General features: G+C 39.1%; 1 protein-coding gene across 1 annotated transcript in view; it reads left to right on the plus strand.

Annotated features, from left to right (window-relative positions):
- The window catches only part of lsamp (limbic system associated membrane protein), an 855,795-nt gene that overhangs the window by 112,860 nt on the left and 728,168 nt on the right, over positions 1–14,767 (plus strand). The gene's annotated exons all lie outside the window — the stretch shown is intronic.

Genomic DNA, 14,767 nt, shown 5'->3' on the forward strand with positions numbered 1-14,767 from the left:
GATTTTGTTCAAAAATTACATACAATCATCAAATGATAGTTAATTGAACCAAGAGTGAAATAGAAACAGGGCTACAATATTGTCATGCTGATTCAAAGCTCCTTTGAGTGAAGCTGCTCAATAGTAGCATGTGATGCATGAATTTATCTTTTTCTGATCTTTTTTATTGGTAACTATTTTGATAGTTAAGGTGGTGTTTGCCTGAAATGTAACACAGTACCATTGCAACATTTGAGAAATTATTTGGTTCTAAAAAGGCTTGTTAACCTGACCATTGATTCCTAGGAGGTCATAGAATCATAGAGATGTACAGCATGGAAGCAGATGCTTTGATCCAACCCGTCCACTAGATATCCCAACCCAATCTAGTCCCATCTGCCAGCACCCAGCCTATTTCCCTCCAAACACTTCCTATTCATATAACCATCCACATGCCTCTTAAATGTTGCAATTGTACCAGCCTCCACCACTTCTTCTGGTAGCTCATTCCATGTACGAACCACCATCTGTGTAAAAATGTTGCCCCTTTTATATTTTTCCCCTCTCACTCTAAACCTATGCCCTCTAGTTCTGGACTCCCCGACCCCAGGGGAAAGACTTTGTCTATTTATCCTATCCATGCCCCTCATAATTTTGTAAAACTTTATAAGGTCACCCCTCAGCCTCCGACGCTGCAGGGAAAACAGCCCCAGCCTATTCAGCTTCTCCCTATAGCTCATATCCTCCAACCCAGGCAACATCCTTGTAAATCTTTTCTGAACCCTTTCAACTTTCACAACATCTTTCCGATAGGAAGGAGACCAGTATTGCATGCAATATTCCAACAGTGGCCTAACTAATGTCCTGTACAGCTGCAACATGACCTCCAACACCTGAACTCAATACTCTGACCAATAAATGAAAGCATACCAAATGCCTTCTTCACTATTCTATCTACCTACGACTCCACTTTCAAGTAGCTATGAACCTGCACTCCAAGGTCATTTGATCAGCAACACTCCCTAGGACCTTACCCTTAAGTGTATAAGTCCTGCTAAGAGTTGCTTTCCCAAAATTTAGCACCTCGCATTTATCTGAATTAAACTCCGTCTGCCACTTCTCTGCCCATTGGTCCATCTGATCAAGATCCTGTTGTAATCTGAGGTAACTTTCTTCGCTGTCCACTGCACTTCCAATTTTGGTGTCATCGGCAAACTTATTAACTGTACCTCTTATGCTTGCATCCAAATCATTTATGTAAATGACAAAAAGTAGAGGACCCAGCACCGATCCTTGTGGCACTCCATTGGTCACAGGTCTCTAGTCTGAAAAACTACCCTCCACCACCACCCTCTATCTTCTACTTTGAGCCTGTTCTGTATCCAAATGGTGAGTTCTCTCTGTATTCAGTGAGATCTAACCTTGCTAATCAGTCTCCCATGAGGAACCTTCTCGAATGCCTTACTGAAATCCATATAGATCACATCTACCACTCTGCCCTCATCAACCCTCTTTGTTACTTCCTCAAAAAATTCAATCAAGTTTGTGAGACATGATTTTCCACGCACAAAGCCATGTTGACTATCCCTAATCAGTCCTTGCCTTTCTAAATACATGTACATCCTGCTGTTGTGTTAGACTACATAATAACAGTGACTGAACATCAAGTAATTAGTTGTATGAGAAATGCCTTGGGATGTTTCTGAAAGAGCAGATAAGGCTGCACAATTTCAAATTCTGTTTTCCTCATTCTTTCATGAACATATCTGGTGATAATCAGAGCATTGAAGCCCTGTCATAAGTCTGATTTTGTGACTACGATTCTGAGCTACTTGAATTGAACAATTCCACTCATTTCTGAACAAAATATTTGCAGAGTGGAAAATTAGTATTGAGTTAGTCTGCAGAAATTACTTCACTCAAGGCAGTTATTTTTAGAAAATGAGAATTAAAATGCGTAATGCAGGCTGAAATGTCTCTCATTCTGTGACATTAACTTACTTTGACATTTGGTAGACATCTAGCTTTGGATGTGATGTGTAGTAATGTGAGGACGCACAATAGGCATTGTATGAGAGTCGACAGGTTTTCAATGCAGCTGAAGTTGAACAGGCATGGCAATAGTTGTTGATTACATGAACTGTGACATTTTGTCAGAGTACCTGCCACTGTGATGTCACATCAAAAAAAACCAACCAGGCATGAAGTTGGACAAGTGAGGAAGGAGAGGGCGGAGTTGTGTTTGTTCATTTCCTTACTGAAGTAGTATCCACATTTCTCAATGCTTAATAATTACTTACACAAAAGCGTAGAAGATAGGAGTAAGCGTGGGTGAGTTAAATATGCTTAGCTATTCACATTGTCATGGCTGATAATCTGATTCAGTACTATTTCCCCCCTTTTCCCCTTACTCTTGATCCTTATAGCCTCAAGAATATGTGTTTAATATTTTCTTGTAAATATTGTGTTTTGGCTTCAACTACTTTCTGTGGGAAAGAATTCCACAGGCTCACCTTTGTCTGGGAGAAGAAAATATCTAAGGTCCTAAATGGCCGTGTCGAGATCCTAAAATTGTGAACTCTATTTCTGGACTGCCCAGTTAACAGGGATATCCTTCTAGTGTTTACTATTTGACACTGTCAGAATGTTATGGGTTCTATCAGATTTGCCACTTGTTTGTCTAAACTCTGGTATCATTCTTACTGTTCTAATCTTTCGTCATACATAAGCCTTATCTTCCCAAGAGTCAATCTAGTAAATCTTTGTTGTAATTTCTTCATAGCCAGAACATCCTTCCTCAGACACAGAGGCCAAAATTGCACGCAATACTCCAGGTGTGGTCTCACCAAGACCCTTTACAATTACAGCAAGACATTCCTGCTCTATACTCGAATCCTGTCACTATGAAGGACAACATATGATTTGCTGCCTTCACTGCCTGCTGCCTACTTACTTTCAGCGACTGGTGTACAATGACACCCAGGTCTCATGGCACATTCATCTTTCCCAATCTATTACCATTCAGATAGTAATCTGCCTTCCTGTTTTTCTGACCAAAGTGTTTGACCTCACCCATATCAACATTATATCTTATCTGCCAATTTTCTGCTCACTTCATCCTTTGATGCAAATCATACTGAACCATCTCTGGATCCTCCTCACAGTTCATCCTCCCACCCAATTTTGTGCCATCTGTAGAAATGGAGGTACTATATTTAGATTCCTTATCTAAAGCATTCATATATATTGTGAATAGCTCAGTCCAAGCATTGTGCAAATGTTCTGCCAGTAAATCTTTTACAATGGACTCTAGCGTTTTCCCCCACTATTAATGTCATGCTGTCCAGCCTATAATTTCCTATTTTCTCTCTAACCTCTTTTTTTAGGTTGCGTGTTACATTAGATATCCTCCAAACCATGGGAGCTGGTCCAGAGTTCATAGAATATTAAAAGATTCAATGCATAGACTATTTTTAGGAACACTACCAAAATATTCTGGGATGTAGATGATCAGATCCTGCGTAATCATTGGTCTTTATAACCATCAATTTCTCCAAGACCATTTCCCTCCTGTTATTGATTTCCTTCAGTTCCTCCCTCTTACTAGATTCTTTGTTCTTTCACATTTCTGGAATGTTATCTGTGTCCTCATTTGTGAAACATATGTATTGATCTGCCATCTCTTTATTTCTATTATACCTTCCATTGTTTCTGACTACAACGGAATTCCTTTTGGCTTAACCTATTTCTCTTAACATACCTATCGAAACTTTTCCAATCAGTTTGTCTGTTCCTACTCTTGTACTCTTCCCTGTCTTATTCAATTCTTTTGTCCTACTGTCCTCAAATCTAAACTATTCCCAATCCTCAAATCTGCTGCTTTAGTTTTGGACAATTGGGGATATGCTATTTCTTTGACCCTAATTTGAATTGTTAGCCATGACTGGGCCATATTTCCCGTTTTATTTTTATGTCACACAGGAATGAACAATTGTTGCCATTCCTCCATATGCACTTCAAATGTTTGCTATTACCTATCTACTGTCATTCCTAAAAGTAAAGTTCTTCAATTTATCATAGTCAGCTTACATAACAAACCATTACAGTTTGCTTTTTTAGACTCAGGAGCCTTGTCTCAGAATCAACTGCATCACTTTCCTTTGTAATAAGGAATTGTATCAAATTCTGGTGACCCTTCTGCAAGGAGTCTCACACACTAAATTTCCATTATTCCTGAAATAAAACAAAAAGCTGCGGATGCTGGAATTCTGAAATAAAACAGGATATGTTTGAGAAACTCAGCAGGTCAGACTGTATCAGCAGAGAGAAAATAGAGTTAATGTTTTGAGTCCTATGATTCTTCCTTGAAGGTCTTTAACCAGCAATTCTATCCCACCTCCTTTTCCTTTTTGATTTTCATTCCAAAAGTCTGAGTTCCCCTGATAATTCAATTCGCATCCTTTGTCACTCTGCCACCAGATCTCCATAATCTCAACCCAATCATACCCACTGCTATCTATTTGCATGATTAATTCATCAACTTTATGATGAATAGGGTGGTCATGATGATTTTGAACTAGTTAAAGTTGGGACGGGGTGGAATTAATAGAAGTGATGTACATGGGAAGGCATAGAAATTGTGTGGATGGAGTTGAGGAACCACAAAGGAAAGAAGACCGTGATTGGAATTATATACAGGCTCCCGAGCAGTAGTCAGGATGTGGAGCAGAAAATAAATCAGGAGATAGATAAGGCATGTAAGAGAGGAATGATTACAATAATCAAGGGGAACTTGTATATAAATTAGATGTAATGATATTAAAGTTGAGAAATGGTAACTGCAAAGATATGAGGGAGGATCTGGTCACAGTTGATTGGTAGCAGAACTGAACAATGAAGATGGTAGGGCAGCAATGGAAGGCGTTTCTGGGGATACTTTGGAAGGCACAGCAGAAATTCTTCTGAGGAAGAAACATACCAAAGAGGAGGATGAGGCAACCATGGCTCACGGGAGAAGTCAGAGACGGTGCAAATGTGAAAAGAATAACAAACAATGTGGTGAAGATCAGTGAGATGCCAGAGGATTGGGAAGCCTTTATATACCAGCAGAGAACAACTAAAGAAGATGGGGATGAAATGTGGGTGAAATATGAGATTAAACTAGCTAGTAAAAGAAGATTGCAAGAATTTTTTTTTACATTGCTAAAAGATAAGAGAGAGACAAGACTGCACATTGATCATTGGAAATGAGGCTGGAGAATTAATTATCACCCAAAAACCTCAAAAGAATCAGGGACAGAGGTGGAAGAGTGGCCATCATTAAGGAGAAGGTACTGAGGAAGCTGGAAGGTTTGAAGGTGGATAATTAACCCAGGCCAGATGAACTACACCCCAGGATTCTGAAGGAGCTGTCTGACAGGAGAGTGGAGACATTCATGGTGATCTTTCAGGAATCACTCAAGGACTGGAAAATGGGCCAGTTTCTGAGAGAACTTTATAAAGACGTCCTCAACTCCATGTATGACTAGCAACAGAATTACATTCCAACTACGAATATTAACTGGACTCTGAGTACTGAGGCAGATCTCACTGGTCTCTATCCTCCATGTGGACAACTGATCTTACTTGCCAGTCTTAAACCACAGTCAATCTGTGTGCATACAGTGCCAACGACAGATGACAGATTGTTGCTATACCATTGAAAAACGCCCTCACTTTGAGCATTTAAAGCACCCCTGTTTAAGAAGGGGGGGAGGCAGAAGACACAATATTATAGGCCAGTCAGCCAGACTTCAGTCATTAGTAAGATTTCAGAGTCCATTATCAAGGATGAGACTGTTGAGTACTTAGAAGTCTTTGGTAAAATAGGGCAGAGTCAGCATGGCTTCATCAAGGGGAGGTCATGCATGACACTTTGGTCAGAAGAATAAAGACACACACTACCTTCCATCTGGGAAAGGCTTCAAAAATCTGAAACACAAATCAACTTAGGAGTCCAAGTTCAGGATTCTCTTAAAATTAACATGTCGGAGTTAGTTGGCAATTAAGAAGGCAAATGCAATGTTAGCCTCCATTTTAAGAGGGCTAAAATGCAAGAGCAGAGATACACTGTTGAGGCTGTTTAAAGCTCTGGTCAGATGCATTTGGATTATTGTGAGCAGTTTTGGGCCCCATATCTAAAGGAAGACTGCACTTGGTGGAGCACAGGGGTTTTCACAAGAATGATCCCCCAGACAAAGAATTCATCATAGAGGAGTGGCTGAGGACTCTGGGTCCAAATTTGATGGAGTTTAAAGTGATGAGGGAGGATCTCATTAAAACTGACAGAATACTGGGAGAACTGAATAGGGCGGATGCAGAGAAAACCAGCACCTCAGGCCACAGTCTCAGAGTGAAGGGATGACCATTTAGAATTGAGATTTGGAATTTCTTTAGCAAGAGGGTTTTGAATCTGTGGAATTCATTGCTGCAGAAGGCTGTGGAGGCCAAGTCATTGAATGTATTTAAGACAGGGTCAGATAGGTTCTGGATTAGTAAAGGGATCAAAGGTTACAGGGAGAAGGCAGGATAATGGTTGAGAAACATGTTAGCCATGTTAGAATGGCAGAACAGACTTGATGGGCTGACTGTCCTAATTGTACGTCTTTACCTTATGATCTTATGGTCCAAAGGAATGTTACACACATTAAGTTACAAGGTTTAAGGCTTATCTTTTGAACATTTTTAGTCCTACATATTATTTTGCATGTGACCATGTTTGATTATTGCCCTTGACCTCTCTAATCAGCACTTCTCTTATTTCCTACTCTGTCTTTTGATTTTGCCCTTTTTTCCATCTCTTCTGTCTCCCTGTATAGGTTCTCATCTGCCTGTCATTTTAGTTTAAAATTTCCCCAAACGCATGAGAAAATAATCTCGCTCGGATATTAGTTCTGATCCTGCCTTATTGCAACCCTTCTAGCTTGAACTGATTCCTTGTCCTCCAGAGCCAGTCCCAAATATCCCGGGACTCTGAAACCTTTCCCATTTCGTCATCTTTCATGTCATACATTCATCTGATACATCGTGGTAGTTCTTCTCTGACAAGCATGTTGCACTGGTAGCAGTCTTGATATTTGAGTTCCTTATGTTAACTTGCTCTGTAATTTCTGGGATTCTGTCTTTAGGACCTCATTTTTTAAAATCTGTGTTGTTGGTACTGATGTGTCGCATGACCACTGGCTATTCACCCTCCCACTCCACAATGTTCTGTAGCCACTTTGAGATTTCCTTGACCCTAGTACCTGGCAGGCAATATACCATCCTGGAGTCTCATTTGCAGCCACAGGAACATCTGTCCATTCCCTTAAAAATTAAATTCTCAATTCCTGTAGCTTTCCCACACATACTCCTCCTTTCCCATGAAGCAGAGCCAACCATGGTTTAATGGATTTGGCATTTACTACCTTACTTTGCAAGACCATTCTGCCCAAGACTATCCAAAACATTTTATTTGTGTTGCAGGGGAATGGCCATCAGATACTCCTACAATGACTGCTTAGTTCTCTTTCTCTGCCTGGTGGTCACCCAATCCATACCGATGGAATCTGAGTATCTGGAGTGACCATCTCTCTCTATGTGCTATCCATGGTACTCTCACCCTTGCAGATGCTTAACAGTGTTTCCAGCTGTTCTAGTTCTGAAATTGGGCTTCCAGGAACTGCAGCTGGAGAGACTTGCTGCGTACATTTTAGTCCTGGGCAGGAAGTATGCTCAACTTCTCAAATACGGCAGAGAGTCCCATCATGGTCTTGAGCTCTCCTTCTGTCACCTTACCCTTTCAAATTAAACCTTTAGAGTGCCCTTGAAAATGAATAATATCAATTACTCTTCGATGCTTGTTCTCTTGACCTCTGCACTCTTGACCTCACAACATATAAACCCAAACTATAGACTTTATAAACTATAAGAGGTAACATAGGATAAATACTCAGCTCATTCATCTCAGTTACATCATTCCTGATGAAGGGCCTCTGCCTGAAGCATTGACTCTCCTGCTCCTTGGATACTGCCTGACTGCTGTGCTTGTCCAGTGCCACACTTTTTGACGTAGTTGCAATATTGTTTTGTCTAATTTAAAGAATCCCAAATATTATAATTATTAGTGCTAATAAGTTTTGTTTTCTTTTAAACAGCTATGATGTTGCATTGAGGTCTAATAGCTTGACATGAGCCAGCCTGAAATCTTGTGTCAAGGAGAGAAATGAGAGCAGCGCTTAAGATACTTGGACCATACTGTGATCTTTGGCATTGCTTGCTTTGAAAGAGAAAGATCACACCTAAAATTTTATTTTTTAAACTGTGCCTTTGGCAGATGTTTTGAATTTTAAAATCATGTGGATGACCAATTCAAAATCCAGAATCAAACTCAGGTAAGCATTAATTCTCCTTTGGCAAAAATTGGGGGGATTTTTACCCAAGATTGTAAGGGTTTTCATGTTGGCAGAGATGGGGTGGGAATGTTACTGACAGGACGTCAGTGTGTAAATCTCCGTCTACCCTGTGGTACAATGAATGTCATGTATTTTATTGACATTTAAGTGCATTGTTGATTTTATCCCCTTTTGAGAAGAATATTGCACATGCATTATTATCATCAACAGTGCAACATTACAAGGTTAGAAGATGATGAATGAATGAATGAACAATGCCATTTTTCTGATACTCAATCAAACATCCAGAAACAACCTGTAGTTGTTCAACACAGTTTGCAGATGTTTCTTAAATTATTCTGAGGTCTTTATTGTGACTGTTGGGATTCACACCCTTCTGTTCTACTATGAGAACGAGCATAAAGTGGATGCAATATTTCAGACTCAGTATTTTATGCAATTTACTCTCTTAAGTGCCTTTGAGGCCTCTGTACCAGGAAGTTCTTTGAAATAAGTTGTCTGAATCTCATTTTTCCTGATGTGTAGTATCCATTTGCTGGTTTTAGTGCAGTGCCTCTCGGGTTTGAATATTTCCCATGTGTATCATTAAGTAAAACTAGATGCAGAGCTTCAGGCATGTTCTCAACAGAGCACTTTCAACTTGTATTCTACTGTCTTGGATGTATACATAAACATTTTAATGGTTCATATGTATATTATGTAGTTATGTATATATGTTGTCAAGAATCAATTAAGTATGCCCATGTCTAGGAGAGTATGTTATTGATAAAGTGGCTGATTTACGAAACATTTGAAGGATTTTCTTCTTCTTCTTTGATTTTCCATTTCTGTAGTATTTTGTATCTGTTTTACTCTGTTAATAGTGCTGGAATTAACTAATTTAATCAGTGTATCTTTGGAAAATATCTTTTTGGCTTTCACTGATTAATCTTCTTAAATCCATTGTTGAAGATTGCAGGAGACCTTTTGGATATTGCTCCCCTAGAATCAGCCAAAAAACATTATTGCTGATGGTGATCTTTTCAACTATTTCAACTCATTAGATTGACTCATCCATCTATCTTCCCTCCCTCCCAACACAACAGCAATGCACTTTAAAATCAATACTTTATTAAACCTTATTAGTATTGGATATTACTCGTATATTTGAATGTTATTTTATAATTCTTTGACTAAATGGCACGATGGCTCAATGGTCAGGCGGCACAGTGGCTTAGTGGTTATCACTGCTGCCTCACAGCACCAAGGACTCGGGTTTGATTCCCACCTCAGGCTATTGTCTGTGTAGAGTTTGCATATTCTCTCTGTATCTGTGTGGATTTACTCCAGGTGCTCCAATTTCCTCCCACAATTCAGAGATGTGCAGGTTAGGTGAATTGGCCATGCTAAATTTCCCACAGTGTTCAGGAATGTGTAGGTTTGGTGCATTAGTCAGGGGAAAATGAAGAGTAATAGGTTAGGGGAATGGGTCTGGTTGGGTTGCTCTTTGGAGGGTTGGTGTGGACTTGTTGGGCTGAATGGCCTTTTCCACACCGTAGGGATTCTATGATAAACTCATATAAACATATAGCAATATTGTTTTCTGACAGATTTCTCTAGTGCCGTCCTGTTCTCTGTGATTCATACTTCTCACCTTTCAAGTGGGGGAAGGATTTAGGAAAGTGGGTAAGTTTGAGGCCATGGAAATTTTGCTGGAGAAGCTAAGAAGTTATGGTCAAGGAGCCATGTCTTGCACACCTCTGGAGAGATTGCAGAGGTAGAGTGGGGTAGTGAAGGTTTGCATTGTCATGGTTTGGAGTGAGACTACAAGGGTATGTGAGAAAAAACAGAGAGTGCAAGCAGCATGGTGAGAAAGGGGAAAGCCGCAAGGTGGGTGTGAGGATCAGGAAAGGATGCAAATGGTCTTTAGAGAGAAGGGGAAATTACAACAGGCAGGCTGCCAGGGAGACAGGAAGAGAGAGTTTGGATTCAGAATTTTGCACTAATTGCTTTGAAACTGGTATTGTATGCATTCAGGTCAGAAGTCTGCTTGAAAAGTTCCAGAACATTATTTACAAAACTATAGTTATAACCCTACTTACCTTTGGTATTATAAATAAATGTTGAGGTTTACCATGGCTGCTATTTTAAGTATTAACTCCTCGTATAGGACAACTTCAAACCCAAAAAAAACAGAAAATGCTTGTCATGCACCTCAGATCAATCAAAACTTTCAAAGAAAAAGCCACCATTTTATAAATTAATTAGGTAGTCTATGATTGTCAGTGTAATACCACTTTAAATTTAAGGTGTGTTTTAGGCAAGAAAACTATTTAATGTTGTTGAAATATAAGCTTGCTGCAGATGTCTTCTTTCCAAAAGTATCACTGTCAACTGAAGCATCCTAAGGAGCTAACTGCAGGACTCAGTTACCAAAACAGAACGGAAAAAAAAACGAGCAGCTGAACCATGTACAATAAGGTGAAATCCCAAATGGCTGAATCAAACTGAGATCTAGATCAAGAGAAGGTAACTGGAAGTAATCCGATATGATGCTGACAGCTCTCGTGGAGGACAAAGCAAGAATAGCTGGGAGTAGAGAATGGAAACTCTTAAAATGTATTCTCTTGTTAATCTAAAGCTGACACGGTCAAAAGGAAAACAAACACTGAATACATTCCATTACGTCTATGAAGTTTGCAGGTTTCACAACAAATGACATTATAGCCATAAATGTTCAGAATGGAATGTTTAGAGGTTTGGCCTAAACTGGAGTGAGTCTGGTGAATATGATCTATTGGCCAATTATCTGCTAATTAACTGACTGGAAGAAATTTAATGGATTATTATTTTTTTTAAATTTGCATGTCCATTTTTGCTGGTACAACTGAAAAGTTAGAATGATGTCGTACAGAAGGAGATGAGCCTATCTGTGCCACTTCCTCTGAAAAGCAATCCAGTGACTCTACATCTTTCCCCATAGCCCTGCAATCTTCTTCTTTAAGTATTTGTCCAGTTACCTTTTGAAAGCTACTGTTGAACCTATCAGGATGAGTATTCCAAATCATAAGTTTTGTGAAAGATTTTCCTCATGTCACCCCTGATCTTCTGTCAATTAGTTCAAATCTGTTTCACTATCCTTCAGCCATTAGAAACTGTTCTCTTTATTTCCTTTATCTTAGCACTTCATTATTTTGAACACCACAGTCAAATTTCCTCTTAGAATTCTGTGCTGTAAGAAACACAGTGCCACCTTCTACAGTCTATGTACACAACTGCAATCCATCATCCACAGAAGTGTTCTTCTAAATCTCCTTTACAAGAACTTTCATGACCTTGATAAAGTTAGGTGTGCACAATTTAAGTGCAATTACTACTCATTTGGAAGTAGTTTTTATTAAAGCTGTGTTTGTGTTAATTGTGTTGAAGAGTGTGCATAATAGATCTTTTGATACTTCCAGAGAGAGCAAGCAGTTTCTAGTTTTGTGTGCTAGTGTGCTTTTAACATTCAACCTGATACTACTCATTAACAGCAATCTGAAAAAGTGAAAAATATGCATGTTTTTCCATCAGTATAAGTACCCAGCAGTGTCACCTCCTGTCGATGCATGGAAACTCAGTCCCTCACAGAGCCAGGCTAAAACTTCACAGGAATGTGAAAGACATTTGACCCACAGACATCCAAGCCTACCAAAAAGTTAGGCACATACTAGACTGGAGGGTTAAAGAAGTAAATCTTGATAAAAGAATTGGAGTGGAGTCCAAAGGTGGATTGCTGTCTAACTTGATTGTGTTTCGGGTGACTCCTATAAAAAAGTCATTGTCAACATAGTGCTTTGCCTTTCTTAAGGGAGGTTGCAAAGGGGCCCCCTGACATTTGGACAGCCTAGATTCAGCACAAATGTTGTCCAAACTTCTTCCCTGGAGAGTACACTCCAGTTTTAATGCCGGATATTAACAGCAATTATCAGCAATTATGAGAGATAAGTCCATCTCAGTTTGTGTTTGTGTTGTATAAGTCTGTCTTTGGCTATGGGAGCAGCCATCTGGGAAGATCCATGGTAAAATGCTGACCCATCATGTTCCATCGACTTCACTGGGTGAGGTTTAGAGGCTCTGCTAAACCAGTGAATAGAATTCAACACAACAAACACTCTGCAGCAAATGTAGCAGAGACTGTCATACCAGAGTGGAGATTTTGAGCCACAGCAGGTGGTACTTAACAGAGTTGAGAACCTTGGCGCAAGCCATTGTCTTACCAAATGCAAGTTTGCCACCAAGTGTACAGTTTGAAGTTGATTGCCCAAGTGAAATTCTACTTGAGTTGCATGAGATCAGTGAAGGAACAAAGCACGAGAGACAAGAAGCAATAATTAATTAGTACAAAAGATTGGTCAGCCTCTGCCAATCACCTACTCATCATATATACACATTAAACTTTAAGTATGCTGAAATAACATGCAGCATGTGACACTAAATAGACAGTTGTACAGGATTTTGAAAAGCATAGGATTCTATATTTGTGCTATTGTTTCCCTTGTATAAAAACTCATGAAAACCATTCTCAAGATGAGGTTGCCAAGCATCCAAGAGTGTATAAGCATGCAATCATTGCTCAGTCACAATTAATATTGCTGTTGATTACTTTGTTTAGGAAGGGTATCATTCCAACTAAGAATAGGAAGGTAAAGTTCCGTGTGCATTTTTTTTTCTGAAGGTGCTTTGCAAAACATTAGTCTCTGCTTTATTATTTGATGTAGGCTGTCTTGATCAATGCATGACATTGCTGATCTTCTGTTTTTGTACAAACAGTTATAATTTCCTTGTTTTATTTATTAGCAAATTGGCAGCTTGATCAACTGTGCTGTTTGATACTGGTACCAAATGTCAGTGCATCTCTCCTGATATCTAGCACTACACAGTTCACATTTTCAAACAGCTGTGACCCAGCCAAAGGGTCAATATGTTTACGTAAGGTCGTTTATCTTCCAACTGAAGATGGTAAAAAAATGAACAATATTAAAATCCATCAATTAAATGTAGGGTGGTTACAAATAGTCACCCATCCAATCTTGTTGGTCAAATGTTGGTCATGATCATTGTTGGTCTATCTTTGTAGACTATCAAATAGGTCTCCTCATGAATTAGCCTTGACATTACACAATGTCATTCTACCAGCCTCATTGGCTAATACAAGTGTAATTTCCAATATTATACATTTGATACTAGTTATTATCACTGTATTATTGATACTTATTAATGAAATGTAATCAAGATAGTGATTAATGCATTTGGAGTAGTATCCATTTCAATATCCACAGGAATTATTCTTAAAAATTATTTTTCTATTTACATTTGCATCTACTTATTCACAAGAGTTGGTGTGTCAAGCCATCTGATGTGTCTGGACACTCTGACCACCAATGGCCACCTATGATACAACTTCAATTGATATAATATGATACACAAAACATACTTTGTCTTGGCTAATACAAAGAGAAAATGCAAAAGATGTTTTTAAAAAAACTCAGTTAGAAACATCCATATAGAGAGAAATCAAGATAGTGTTTCAGAAGAAAAATCTTTTCCTGACCTACTCAATATTTCTTAAAATTTATGTCTTTATTTCCGACACCGGTAGGATTTTTGCCTTATGGAATTTTGTGCGCTACATAATGAAAAATTAAATTATTTTTCTTTCATTTCATCTTGAATTTGAGTTTTTTTTTCTTTTTGGTAGTAAGTTTATGACAAATCTATCAGATTAGTAGAACATACAACAGAATTTCTCAGATGTTCTCCCTCCACAGGGGGTCTTTTGTGTTTGTTTGCTAATAATAGAACATAGAATAATACAGCGCAGAACAGGCCCTTTAGCCCTCAATGTGGTGCCAACCTGTGGACTTTGCTCAGCTCGTCCGCCTACGCTATCCCAAAAGCATCTATGAGCTTATCTAAGGATTGTTTAAATCTCCCTATGTGGCTGAGTTGACTACCTTAGCAGGTAGGGCATTCCACGCCCTTACCACTGCCTCTGACGTCAGTCTTAAATCTATCACCCTTCAATTTGTAGTTATGCCCTCTCGTACAAGCTGACGTCATCATCCTAGGAAAAAGTCTTTCTCTGTCTACCCTACCAAATCCTCTGATCATTTTGTATGTCTCTATCAAATCCCCCCTTCGCCTTCTTCTTTCCAATGAGAAAAGACCCACGTCTCTCAGCCTTTCCTGATAAGATCTTCTCTCCAGACCAGGTAACATCCTGGTAAACCTCCTCTGTACCTTTTCCAATACTTCCACATCCTTATTGTAATGGGGCGACCAGAACTGTACACAATATTCCAAGTGTGGCCGCACCAGTGTTTTGTATAATTGCA

This window comes from Hemiscyllium ocellatum, chromosome 12 (assembly GCF_020745735.1).
Source record: "Hemiscyllium ocellatum isolate sHemOce1 chromosome 12, sHemOce1.pat.X.cur, whole genome shotgun sequence".
Lineage (NCBI taxonomy): Eukaryota > Metazoa > Chordata > Chondrichthyes > Orectolobiformes > Hemiscylliidae > Hemiscyllium > Hemiscyllium ocellatum.